This window comes from Balaenoptera ricei, chromosome 9 (assembly GCF_028023285.1).
Source record: "Balaenoptera ricei isolate mBalRic1 chromosome 9, mBalRic1.hap2, whole genome shotgun sequence".
Classification (NCBI taxonomy): Eukaryota; Metazoa; Chordata; class Mammalia; order Artiodactyla; family Balaenopteridae; genus Balaenoptera; species Balaenoptera ricei.
In genome coordinates, this window is record NC_082647.1 from 48,226,773 (window position 1) to 48,240,292 (window position 13,520).

General features: G+C 41.1%; 1 protein-coding gene and 1 long non-coding RNA gene across 4 annotated transcripts in view; one reads left to right on the top strand and one right to left on the bottom strand.

Annotated features, from left to right (window-relative positions):
- Window positions 1-4,092, bottom strand: part of LOC132371918 (uncharacterized) — a 33,097-nt gene extending 29,005 nt beyond the window's left edge. For both annotated transcript variants that reach the window (XR_009505010.1, XR_009505011.1), the window contains exon 1: window positions 1,361-4,092. This is a non-coding gene — a long non-coding RNA (uncharacterized LOC132371918). The remainder of the gene's footprint in view (window positions 1-1,360) is intronic.
- Window positions 1-13,520, top strand: part of CPVL (carboxypeptidase vitellogenic like) — a 144,315-nt gene that overhangs the window by 125,066 nt on the left and 5,729 nt on the right. The gene's annotated exons all lie outside the window — the stretch shown is intronic.

The window sequence follows — 13,520 nt, forward strand, 5'->3', positions numbered from 1 at the left end:
CCATTTTCCAATTGCTAATATCCTCTCCCTTCAGCACTCATCCTGCCAGAATCATTTACAGCTCCATGTCTGAATCTCCCCAGAAAAGAGACTTTTTTCTCTTCGGCGAGATGGTTTCCGGAAAACAACCCTTTGCACAGGACAAATGAATATAAGAGTTCTGTTCATTACAATTAGCACAACAGTGAAGAAATTCAGGGACCTCGGTGCTACATAAAGGAAAAGAATGTCGCAGAAGTTCTTTACGTAGTATTTTAAAATTTATGATTCTTATCACATTTGTGATTTCACCCATTTAGTGAAGAACACTAGTTTGTTCATCGTATCAACGCTTTGTTAATGTTTCAATTCACTCCAGAAGCCCTTACGAGAAGCTTTCATGAGCTCTATAAAGACAGGGACTTTGGTCTCTTGTGTTCAACCCCGTACTCATACAGCTTCTAACAGAGTAGCTGGCACTTCACAAGTGTTCATTAATATTTACTGTTGAATGAACCGAGGTATTTTCTAATGGGAAACTGCAAGTCTGGCCATCGTTTGACTTGTGGTGTTTCGTGTGAAACAGAAGTGTTTATCTATCTTGGGGTTAAGAAGGGAAATTCTAGTTTCACTCTTAGGAAGCAACAAGGCTCTTAAAATAGATTTTTATCTAGCTTACTTTAAAATTGCGATCTACCACTAGGTATTTAGAAAGTCAACCCTTTCTTCCATTACAAATAAAAATTCCATCTTCTGTCATAGCAGTACTCCTTTGTCAGCTACAAGCTAAGCCCTGTCTGTAATAACAACATATTGCACACCCTATGTTATGCCTAACAAGAGGATTCTAGGCGCGGGTAGAAGGGACAGACTTCAAATTACATATGCCAAGATGACATTTTCTCAATTCTCTTCATCTTTAGGGAAACAAAACAAAAGTAGAATGTACAGTCCCAAAATACTCCATGTTGTTTTATTTTTAATCATTCTTAGCTATTTGATGGAGCTGTTGAGGACTTGAGAAAATACAAACTTTCCACCTCTTCTTTTTACTGTTAGAAGAAAGCTGATTTAATAGAACTCTAACAACTGTTGGCCAAATCCCAGATGAAGCTGTGCAGTGATTCTGAAGTGACTCTTTAAAAGTCTCTCTTATTTATAATGAAATTATAAACTAAAATCTAGACTGCTGTAGAATCTTTTGCCAGAAAGAAAAATCTGTTCCAAATGTGCTGACAGCTAAAGAGAAAACCAGTGGTGCTCCTGACAGGAAAACTGGGCTGGGATGAAAGACACAGAACTGAATCCTTTGACTGAAATTCAGATGGAGATCTAAGAGTTTTCTGGGTTTTCTTTGAACCTGAGCATAGGGAATACATACCAGCAAGAGGTAAAACCAATTCGTGTTGATGTCAGACCTGGTACTTCTAATAGCACCTTCCTCTGCTTCACAACTTGCATGTGGAATTCCCATGAAAAGAAAAGCACATGCATTAAGAGATCTCCAATGGGCCGCTGAGGATTTGCGGATGGAATTTCCATGTTCCTCCTGTTTTGATAGTTTTAAAACCAATTACCATGAAATGTGGATGTGATCCAGTTGTGGACTTAGCCTGTGGATGTGGCTATCGAGAAAATGAGCATATCAATGGACCATTTATCTTGGATAACTGCTGTTTAATCTACTAAATGTTCAGTATAAACTATTTTGTTAGCTGTAGTAGAAGTGATCATAAATCATTGTTATGTGTGATTATTACTGAAATATAAAAAATTAAAAATTTTCCTTTTCATGCATGCCTTCTCATTTTTTTGGACTATTTGGAAATATAATTAATGCATATCTTCTCAGATTCAGCCTCATAAACAGGAAATGTGATTTAACAGCATTTAAGCTTCTGAGAGTTAAATGGACTTGGCTATTTATTTCTCACTGCATTAGCTGGGTTATTAGAAATGTATTTTGTTAATTTGACTGACAATGAGGTTGACAGTATAACAGCATTACCACCAAAAGCAGCTTTGATTTTTGCCTTTAATTAGAATTTTCATACCATAGCAGCTTGGATTTGCCAGGGATTCTTGCTTTAAAGGGATTATGTTGAAGATTATAAAAGTAGAACCCTCGTGGAAAAAGCCTGGATATTCATCTTAGGAACTGCAGCCCCACATCCCTATTGGCCAAGTTGCTTGCGAATGTTTGAAGATTCCTGTCACACTATAAGTTGCTGTGAAAGTGTAGAGCAGCTAAAGAAAAATCCTCCCAAGGAAAAGGCTGATTGGGAGTTGGCATGGCAACTGTAAACAGGACCCAACCTCTCCCATTTTAGAAAATTCAAATAAATCTAAGAGCTGGAAGTAGAATGCCAGAATGATCTGAATACCTAAAAGATGAGAAGATAGCAAAAGTGCTGTTTAATTAAAGAAGATACAATCAGAAGACAGAGTAGAAGGATGCTGTTAGCAAAGAGCTAAAGAGGCCTTCATTCTTTAGTCTAGCGGAAGCAGAATATCAGATGGCTGAGATGGGGCCTGAGGCAGCCCCGTGGGGACGAGGGCATTGTGCTGGGCTGGGCAGCCTTCCAGCCCCGAGGTGGACCAAGGGGACAGGCCACACAGGCGGAATTAGAGCACTGCCCACAAATCAATTAAAATATTTTATAATTAAGGGAAAATGGTTTCTAAGGAGCACTGCCTCCATGAAAGGGATTTGGAGTAAGACCAATAATAAAATTAACTGGACCTCGATTTGAGCCACTACGCTATGTGGCAGTGTTAGCTGCGTCATCAGCTTCTTTCTCAAGAGAAAACCTGAGCCCCATTCGCATGAAGGCATGTAGGGCTCTTCCCAGCCTGCCAATCAGATGACACATTCAGATGACATTAATCATAAGGGAAGAGGCACTACTAAAACTTCTCCCCACACCCCATTAACATATTCAAAAGGTGATATAAGATCCAGCCTCAAGGTGCTTGAAATTCGTTTGGAAGAGATAAGACTAGGATATATGCGGACAATACTTTAGAATATTTATTAAGCAATAAATAACTAGCTGCAGATGGACACTCTCTAGATTCTAGAGTCTAGTTGAATCTCATTATAGCCATTTAGATCCCTGCATAAGAACTTTAGCAGGTATCATTCCAGATTGAGGGAGAGACAAACATTGCCAAATATATGCCTTGATGATACTTTCCTAAAATGGAAATGCCTTTATTGCCCTTACTGATTAAGAAAGAAGATTGAGAGCAACTTAAGTATCCATTATCTGGGTCTTCTTATATAAATATGACACATTTCTTTTTTCTTTTTTTAAACTAGAGAATGAGGAAGCTGACTTTGTTCTGATACAGAAAGATCTCTGTAGCACTCAGTGTCCAAACAGGAGAGTAGAAACGGCTGTATATATTTCAAGCAGAGAAGGTTGCAGTGTAGGGAACTGGTTAAAAACTGCTGGAAGGGCTAGGAGCAGACAAAGAAGGCAGCTGTAACCTAAAGAATGGGAAGCTGCCACTGTCCCTCGGCTGGATCCGAGGAGTGGCTACTTACTGCCAATGTTGCTGAAACCACCCCCAGGCTTGTGGAGCTTGTAGCACAAGCAGTCAAGCCCAGCTGCACATCCTTGCTGCTGCCAGTAGCCGGGGAAATGATTAATCTCTTTCTCGCACACTGGGACCTACTACCTACGCCTCCCATTGGAAGAACCTAACATGAAATTGGCCAGATGAGTGAGTCTGGAAAAGGGGATGGAGAGTATCTAGAAGGATGAATTCGGACCTAACAGCCAAGAGACACAATCTGGTATATCCATTCTTTTGCTACTCAGATCCACACATTCCATTGTATCCATCCAACGTCATACTTCCACGTCATATAAATGAATGTAGGCTCACTCTGTCCCCAAAAGGGTGGTAACACAGAGTGGCGCCACTATAAGGAGGCAGCCTCAGCCACTGTATTGAGCTCTGGGTGATGTCAGTTCTTCTCTTTTAGTCACCATAGCACCTTGGATATTCCTTAACCTAAAGACTAAATTGTAAATTTAACCACCAACGACACTCAGTGTTATGCTTAACAAGCAAAGAAGAAAATGCAGAGTTGCAATAGTTCTTGTTTTGGTAACTGGTAACAAAACTAGTTGATTGATAATGATAATAGTTGAATAATAATTGTTAATGAGCTTCTTCCAGTGTCTATCCCATGTTCCATTTGCCTTTAACCAACACTTCAGTTGTTTGAGGTTCCTTCCTGGCAAGATGATTTAAACCTTCCTTTCTAAGAAGTGTGACTATTCCAATAACGTTTTTTTCCATAATGGAAAGAGTTCAATGTAATAAACTTGCTACGAGGTGGCTGGCTGGTCCCCCTGGGGAATGATGCCGCATCAGGGCTCAGCACTAGTCTCTGCTGTCAGCAGCTTAGGCATCCAGCAGTGACAACAGCCAGAGCAGCCTTGCTGAGGGGAAGTCCATATTGTTGAGCCCGCACATGACTTGGATTCCTGCCACAATGGCCACATCCTACGTGAGCCTACTGAGCACGCCTCAGGGTGACTGGGAAAGGGGCTGCCTGACATTCACAAAATGGGCATCCCGTCCAATTGGTTACTGAGAGCCTCATCCCGGATGCCCTACGGTGAGCATTCACATATGAGGGTGCCCATATTTAGAGGTTCATCTGCAAACGTCTTCCTCAGACTCCTGTGCCACCAATATACCAAACCACTAGTCACCCACGAATTGGCATATACCCCTACCCTGGCCATCTCTCCATCCAGACAAAGTGGACAACTGCTCAGGGTTCAGCCTTGAGAGAATTTCTCTTACCCCATTCCTGCTTTGGGCTGTAATGCTTCTACAGTCCACATCTATCTGATGCCTTCAAATTGTAAGGGACCATCTGTGAACCTGGTCCAAACAGTTTCTTCCTCCACCATCTGTCAGTCCCAAAAGGACAAAGGTGTGGGTTGAGGGAGACTTACAGCTCAGCAAGAGGAGGGGCTATGGGAGTAGGAGCTGACTGCTCACGGAGCTCACCTGCACATTCAGGACCTGCTCAACTCCAGTCTGGTGTACACTACCTACACTGGACGACAATTGCTGCTGTGTACGTCAACCGTATGGCTCGGTGGATCAGTGTATTGCTGCAATACAAATTATCTCCAAACTTAGCAACAAGCATTCATTATCTCTCATGGTTTCTGAGAGTCAGGAATCGAGGAATAGCTTAGTTAGAAAGATCTGGCTCGGGGTCTCTCACGAGGTTGCAGTTAAGTGTCAGCCAGTGCTTTACTCACCTCGAGGCTTACCTAGACATGCTGTAGGTCAGGGATTCTCAAGTGAGGGCAGTTTTGCTCCCCCAAGGATATCTGGCGATGTCTGTAGAGATTTCTGGATGTCACAACTGGGGGTAGAGGCCAGGGATGCTGCTGAACAACATCCTACAATTTGCAAATAGCCTCCCACATCGAAGAATTCTTTGTCCCCCAAACGTCAACACTGCTGATGTTGAGAAACACTGCTAGGGAGGCTTTTTATGTGCTGGTCCCCACACAAAACTTGGCAGCTTTGTGGATTACTCAAATGTTGCTTTGAACAATACACTCAGAAAGAGCCTATGTTATCTCAAAAATCAAGAGATAGAGAACACTGTAGCTCTTTCTCAGTGGTAGGTGGTACAAAGTATAGCAATTTGCCCTTCAATTTGGAGAGGAAATGCCAACATTTCTCAGACCACTGGACCCCTTAGAAACTTCACTGAGGTAGTAGGCCTTTGACTTTTCTTGGAGTTTCTCTCCCACCCTCTGGCATACATATGTCTTATTAAGGCATCTAGAGTATGTGCTGCTTCCTGCTCACCATGTCAATAGTGTCATATATTAGCATGGTGTTCTGGGGAGTATCAAGATGATCAAGGCCCCTGCAGACTAGATCTTGTCAGACAGCGGAAGAGTCACAGAGGTCTGAAGTAAGACAGGGAGGGTGTTTTGCTGATCCTGCTAATTGGGAGCAAACTCCATCTGGTGATCTTTGCTAATTTGGTATTGAGAAAAAAAAAAGCATCTGCCAGATCAATAGTTGCCTTCAAAGTACCAGAAGCACTGTTGTGTTATCCAGTAAAGAGACTACATCTGGTCCGGTACCTGAATGATTCTATAAGAATCCATAGTCATTCTCCAATAACCATCTTCCTTCTGTCATGCCAAACAGATAAGTTAAATGAGGATGTGGTGGAACAACCCCTGTATTGTTCAAATATTAGATGGAAATACTAATCTCTGCAATTCTCCCAGGGATGCGGTATTGCTTTCAGTTTACTCTTAGGTAAGAAGAGGAAATTCCAGGTAGCTTCCGCATGGTCCTGCCTACCATAATAAGGCTCATCACCCAGGTCAGGGAATCAATACAGGGGTTCTTTTAGTCGCTGAGGACACCTATTACAGCTCTATTCAGGAATGGGAAAATAACCATAGTGGGGGTGAGTAGACCCACTGTGAAGCAGCCACATCCCAAAGTTTCATTTATCATTTGATCACCACACGAGACCCCTACCCCCAACCCGTCTCCGTGGTCCAGAGGCATGTTGGAGCTTTACAGATTAGCATCGACTCAGAGCTAACGTCTAGAAATGTCCCAAAGGCCTGGATATTCCTCCTTCCTCACTGCAGTTACCCTAGTTAATGGCTGCAGATCTTCTGGAGAAGACTTAAAGGAAGACTTACACTAGGTACTTACAGCAATGTTACAGGGTCCCTTCTCAAGGCTTCCCAGCCTCTCCTTCTCTTAAGGTCAGAGTTCTCAGACCTTAGCATGCACAGGACTCAGCTGAAGTTCCTGCTAAAACAAAGACTGCTGGACCCTCCTCCAGAGTGTTTGCGTCCATAGGGCTGGGGAAGGGTCTGGAAATTTGCATTTCGAACAAATTCCCAGGTGCTGTTGCTGCTGCTACTCCTTGGACCCAGCTGCAAAATCAGTGATCCGGGCATTTCTATGTCTTTGAACTGATTCAGATCTGAGACTTGGGTGATGAGCTATGACTCTACATTGAACAACTCAGGTTTCTAGTCACTGGATCTAGAGATTTCCCAGTTACATAAATCAAGTGATTCCTAGTAGAATTCCAATCTGTTTTGGTCCTAGGGCCACCATGAACAATTAACAAACATCAAAGATTCTTGTGTGCTGAAATACTCTGCTTGCTGCTGCAGACACTCTGCCCATTATAGTAACTGCACCCACCTTGCTGCTGGCTGTTAAGGGCTGCCACTTGGCTCTGCCCCTCCAGAAGCCTGTCACTGATGGAAATCCAGAAGTCATTTTAATGAAGGTGTCTTCTTTCATCGGTGGGTTTCTGAAGAATCCCCACATAAGAGAGTTACCTTAAAATATCTGCCGAGTCTGGAGAAGACTGACCACAATAATATCAATCAGGAAAGATCTTTTCCATTCTTCTTACCACTCTGTCTCCCCAGATCTCCATCCTGGAGAAGCCAGAAACTGTGGTTAGCATAATAGGGTAACAAGAGTAGAAGCCCTGCTTGGGCAAAAAGAGAAAAAGCTGATCACAACCCCACCCCTACTGCAGGCTTAGAGGATGAGGTTTATCTGCAAAGCAAGGTTTTAATTATTACATGGAATTTAACTACTAAAATGAGTGGGTTTTTGCGATTTAAAGTGACTGACTGGAGATCCATTTGTATTATTGAAGAGTCACCAGAGAACTCAGGGGTCTGCCTGAATTTTCATCTAGGTGATGGTAAAGAAATATCCCATGGAGTGGATTATAGAAGATACCTGGAAATACAAATAATGTTGCTTTGCAATTGAACCTTCTAAGACCTGCTTGTTCAATGTACCAGTTATGATGGCAAATGATGTGGAAACACATAGAGATGGTTATATCTCCATAGAGAAGGTAAGAGATAAGACAGCGTGCTCCCAGACACAGCCACAGCTTCCCAGGTCCGCAAAGGAGACAGGCAGCTGTGGATGGTACTGTCTTGAGCACTGAGGGTTCCACTGTAGCCTAGAAGTACACTCGTGGGCTTTTATTCCCTCCTGGCCCTGCCTCACATCTGTTTGTTCCCGAGACTCTGCTAACGTGCCTACATACTCATGGGGTGCAAAACAACCCCTGTGTTTCTGAGTGTTAACTAGGAGATTTGGTGAAATGAAATGCAATTTCACAGAGTATCACCCAGGAGGCTCAGACTTTAGATCTGCCTGCATTTCATTCCTGAATGTCCCAAAACCATTTCTTGGAAAGTATATCATTTCCCCCCTTTTCAGTAAATGCTAAAACAAGCATTTTAAATAAAGCATTTAAATATACAGATAAGTCCATTTCTGGATTCTGTTCTTTTCTTCCCTTAGATCCCTTAGCTTATGCCTGCATTGGCACCAGAAGAATAGCAAAAAGGCCAATGGGACTAGAGCGCAGAGAGAGAGGAGCAGAGTAATAGGAGATGAGATGAGAGAGGAATGTTCTCAGGGGGTGGGGGGAGAGTCACATTCTGCCTTTAAACTCTGTGAGCCATGGAAATGTTTTGAGCAGGGGGTGATGTGATTTGATAGGTAATAACAAGATCACTCTGGTTGCTGTGTTGTTCTATGGAGAACAGATGGTGGGGGGCGAGAATGGAAGCGGGAAGTTACTGAAATAATCCAGGTGAGAGATGACAGCTGCCTGGACCGGGGTGTTGCAGGTGGAAGTGACAAGATGTGGACAGAATCTGGATATATTCTGAAGGTAGAGCCAACAAGGTTTCCTAGTGGGTTGGATGTGAAGTGTGAACAAAAGCGTGAGGTCAAGAATGCTTCTGAACACACCATTGTAAAGCAATTATACTCCAATAAAGATGTTAAAAAAATAAATTAATTAATAAAATCAAATAAAATAAATTAAAAAAAAAAAAAGAATGCTTCTGAGTTTTTTTGTCTGAGTTACTGGAAGGATGGAATGACTATAACCTGAAATGGGATAGAGTGTGGAAGAAAGAAGTTTTAGGGAAATACCACACTTTAGACATGTCTAATTTGAGATCCCTCTGATATGCAAGTAGAGATATCAAGTAGGTAGCTCAACACACAAGTTTGTATTTAGGAGAGAGATCCAGGCCAGGGATCAAGCAGACAATTTGGGGTCCTTGAGACAGACAAGGTATTTAATGCCATGTGGGTAGACTGGATTGCCAAAGGAGAGGCACAGGCAGGGATGAGGTCCAAAGACTGGGACCTGGGGCACTCCAACATCAAGACGTCATGGAGGGACTTCCCTGGTGGCCCAGTGGTTAAGAATCCGCCTGCCAGTGCAGGGGACACGGGTTCGATCCCTGGTCCGGGAAGATCCCACATGCCACGGAGCAACTAAGCCCATGCACCACAACTACTGAGCCCATGTGCCTAGAGCCCGTGCTCTGCAACAAGAGAAGCCACCACAGTGAGAAGTCTGCACACCGCAACGAAGAGTAGCCCCCGCTCGCCACAACTAGAGAAAGCCCGCGCGCAGCAACGAAGACCCAATGCAGCCATAAATAAATAAATAAACTTATTAAAAAAAAAAAAAAAGAAAAGACGTCATGGAGATGGGAAGAAACCAACAAAGGAAAGTGAGAAGGAGCAGCTTGTATGGTTGGAGGAGAGTGTGGCATCACTGAAGCCAAGAGAAATGGTCCAAGAAAAATGGATGGATCAACCCTCTCAAAGGCTGCTCACAAGCAGAGCAAGATGAAGACTAAGAATTCACCACTACTGAAGCAGTGGTCATTGGCAACTTGCCGGAAGCAGTTTTGGTAAAGTGGTGAGGCTGAAAGTCCTAACTGGAGAAGATTCAAGAAGACAGGGAAGAGAAGGATTAGAGACAGTAAGTGTAGACATCATTTTTCTAGTAGTTTTGCCACAAAAAGGAAGCAGACAAATGGGGCAGTAATGGACTGGGGTCAATAAATGTTTTTTTTCTTTTAAGATGCAAGAAACAACAGCATGTTCGTATTCCGACTGGAATGATCCAGTAGAGCGGGAGACACTGATGATATAAGAGAGTGAGGAATGAATTGCTAAAATGATGTATGGGCACCCATACAGGCAAACAGGCACCCTCAAACCCTTCTGGAGATACTGCATACTGGGTCAAACGTTTTGAAGGGAAATATGGCATTATGTATCAAAATTATAGATGCACATATTCTTGGACACAGCAGTTTTATTTTCAAGATTCTATTCTGCAGATATTAGCATCTAGGTGCAAGGACACATTTTCACATTATTTATTAAACACTCTAGATAATATCAAAAGCCTAGAAAAAAGCTTAAATGTATATGGATAGTGGATGGTTAAATCCATACCTGGAATACCATTCAGCATTGAAAATGAGCTTGATCTACATGTACTGTTCTAGAAGAACCTCCAAAATTACTTAAGTGAAAAATATCAAGGTACAGAAGAGTACATGGTACCTGTGGAAAAAAAGCAGAGAATAAGATGATACGCAAAGATAGAGTTATAAATTGATATAAAACATATGTTTGTATGTGCATGGAACACTTCTGAGAGATGTGGACCTACTTCCCACTGGATATCCTTTTCTAATGTTTCAATTGTTTTTAATAAGTGTATTTATTATTTTTCATTAAAATTTAATAAAAATAGGAAAAAATCTTTGCTAAAAGGAGAAAAGTAAATTTAAAAATTCTGTCTGTGTATTACTTTATTAATGTAAAGGAGATTTTCTTATATAATGTTTAAGGGAGAAATGCCATTATCTTCTAGGTTGTTTTGGAAGGAATGGGGGAAAAAATCCTTTTAAATTGATTTTTACTGAACCAGCAAGGTCTTTACTCAATATTTGCAATACTGGGATATAAATTCTCATTATGTTTACCCAATATAAAAGATTTTTAGTTTCAAATATAATATTTTAAGTCAACTATAATTCAATTAAGAAAAAAGGATTTTTAGTTTCAAAGTGTATTTCTGTTGGGCACACAATAGGCATCCCATAAAAACGTTTTGGGTTGAATCAGATCACTAATTAGATGAATGTCAACCGTAAGCATTGGGAAATGGAATTTAAATACAAAACATTATTGAGGCTCCCTTCTTTGAAAGGTGAGTTTGTGGGACTTCCCTAGCGGTCCAGTGGTTAAGACTCCGCACTTCCACTGCAGGGGGCACAGGTTCAATCCCTAGTCAGAGAACTAAGGTTCCACAAGCCGTGGCACTGCCAAAAAAAATAATAAAAAATATGTAAGGTTTTAAATAAATAAATAAATAAAGGTGAATTTGTAGGTGTGTATACATGTATGTGTACTTAACATAGATTAGCATTTTTTTCTTTTTCTTTTTAGTTTATTGGATAGAACATAAGGGTGCTATGAACTAAACCAGAAAGTTATTTTGATATAATTTAGCAAACCATTTAATTATATCATTAATAATGAGGAAGTTATCAATTAGGAACAGAAAGGAAAATGAGAAGGAGACCAATCGGCAGTAGCAGAAATTATCCTTGAGGTTGGAGTTTAAAAGCACACTTGTACTGAATTCAGAGGATATTCTAAACACAAAGGTTCTTATATTAATAGTTCTTAAAAATAAAGAACTATCCATTAGATACTTCTGAAAAGGGAAAGTGGAAATTCATCATTTTTAGTGTGTCAGCCTGGAATCTCTTATTCAGTACTTTCATGAGCCACATTCACATTGAAGACCACATTGATGATCTTGATGGATGACAAGACCTTGAAGTGCCTTCTGAAACATCAGGTAAGACTGCATTCCTTTCTATATTTTTAGTATTAAGCATAATTATTGTAATCAAATCTTTTGAAACCTAGCACTCTATGCCACATAATAGCATCATATATAATAATCTTCTCATTTCCCAACCTTAAGGATATTTTAAGCATTAGGAATTCTCTGCTGTTTGTTTAAGCTTGCATGTTTTTTTTTTCCCTAGTTTACTGAATTATTTATTAGTTACACAGTATTCAGACTCTGTGCTAAATGCCACTTCTCTTTCAGTTGGAGTACAAGTACCTTATTCTGTTTCATTGTCAGTTTTAAAGCTCACCTGAAGCTAAGGAAGTAATCATTCATTGTGATAGAATTGCTGGGATGGTAGTATAAATATTTTCAAAAACACTGGGATTTTGTTTTTAACATTGGGTCTATTTGCTGCTTTTTTGTTAATAGACAGTGATATACAGGCAAAATATAAAAGCTTCACACTAAGGTGCAATTATTTGTAGGCAAGATCTGCACCCTGTCAGGCTTCCAAGATGAAAAAAAGCTGAAATTTGGTTTGCTGACAAAATGTTCATCTATTTGGATTTAAACAGGAATTGACTGATGAAGCATTCTTATACTTAAATGAGAGTCTATGCAAGATGCCACAAACCAGCATTTTTCAAATTTTATGGTGTGAAGGAATCAGCCGGGGATTTTGTTACCATACAAATTTGGGTTCACCAGCCTGGGATGGGACCAGAGATTCTGCATTTCTAACAAGCTGATGTTGTTGGTCCTCACCTTGAACAGGAAGGTACAGAGTAGTCCTCAACCCTAGCTGCATGTTATGGGGGAATCTAAAAGAAATACAGATGTCCAGGTCCCACAGATGTCAGATCAAGAGAATCAGGATCTCTGGGCATGAGATTCAAGCACTGCTAATTTTTTTTTAATGTTCCCAAGTGCTATGCACTGAATGTGGCCCCCTCAAATTCATATGTTGAAGCTGTAACCCCCAATGTGATAGTATTTGGAGATGGGGCCTTTGGGAGGTAACTGGGTTTGGATGAAGTGATGAGGTGGGGCCTTCATGGTGGCATTAGTGTCCTTATAAGAGGAGACACCAGAGAGCTTGCTCTCCCTCTCTGCCATGTGAGACACAGTGAGAAGGCAGTCATCTGAAAGCCAGGAAGAGAGGCCACACCAGAACCTGACTATGCTGGCATTCTGATCTTGAACTTCCAGCCTCCAGAACTGTGAGAAAATAAATCTCTGTTGTTTATGCCACACAGCCCCTGGTATTTTGTTATGGCAGGCTGAGCTAAGACACCAGGTGATTCTAATAATATGCAGCCTAGGTTAACAACCATTGTTGTAAAGGGTATTGAGGTGGCATGATCCTAACTGTTTTAGGATACTTACAACCTACTCGGGGAGTTAAGACTTGGGCCTATAAAAGTAAAAGCTAGTCAAATGTAAGACTGGGTCAGAGAGGTAAAGAGTATTAAGAGATCCAGAACAAGAGAGGAGACAGGGTTGGGGTGATGAGGGAAGAAGGCTATGTCACTTCTTAAAGAGTCTTGCTGAGGACCAAATTTTTAAAAATTGAAGGCATAATTTACATGATACAATGAAATGACTACGAAGATATTAAGCATTCAGTTATGACTGTTGATCATTGTATACACTCACGTAATCAACCTTAATCAAAATATAGAACACTGCCATCACCCCAGAAAGTTCCCTAGTATCTTGATCCTATCTAGCCAATTCCCAACACTCACAGAGGCCACCACCATTCTGATTTCAATCA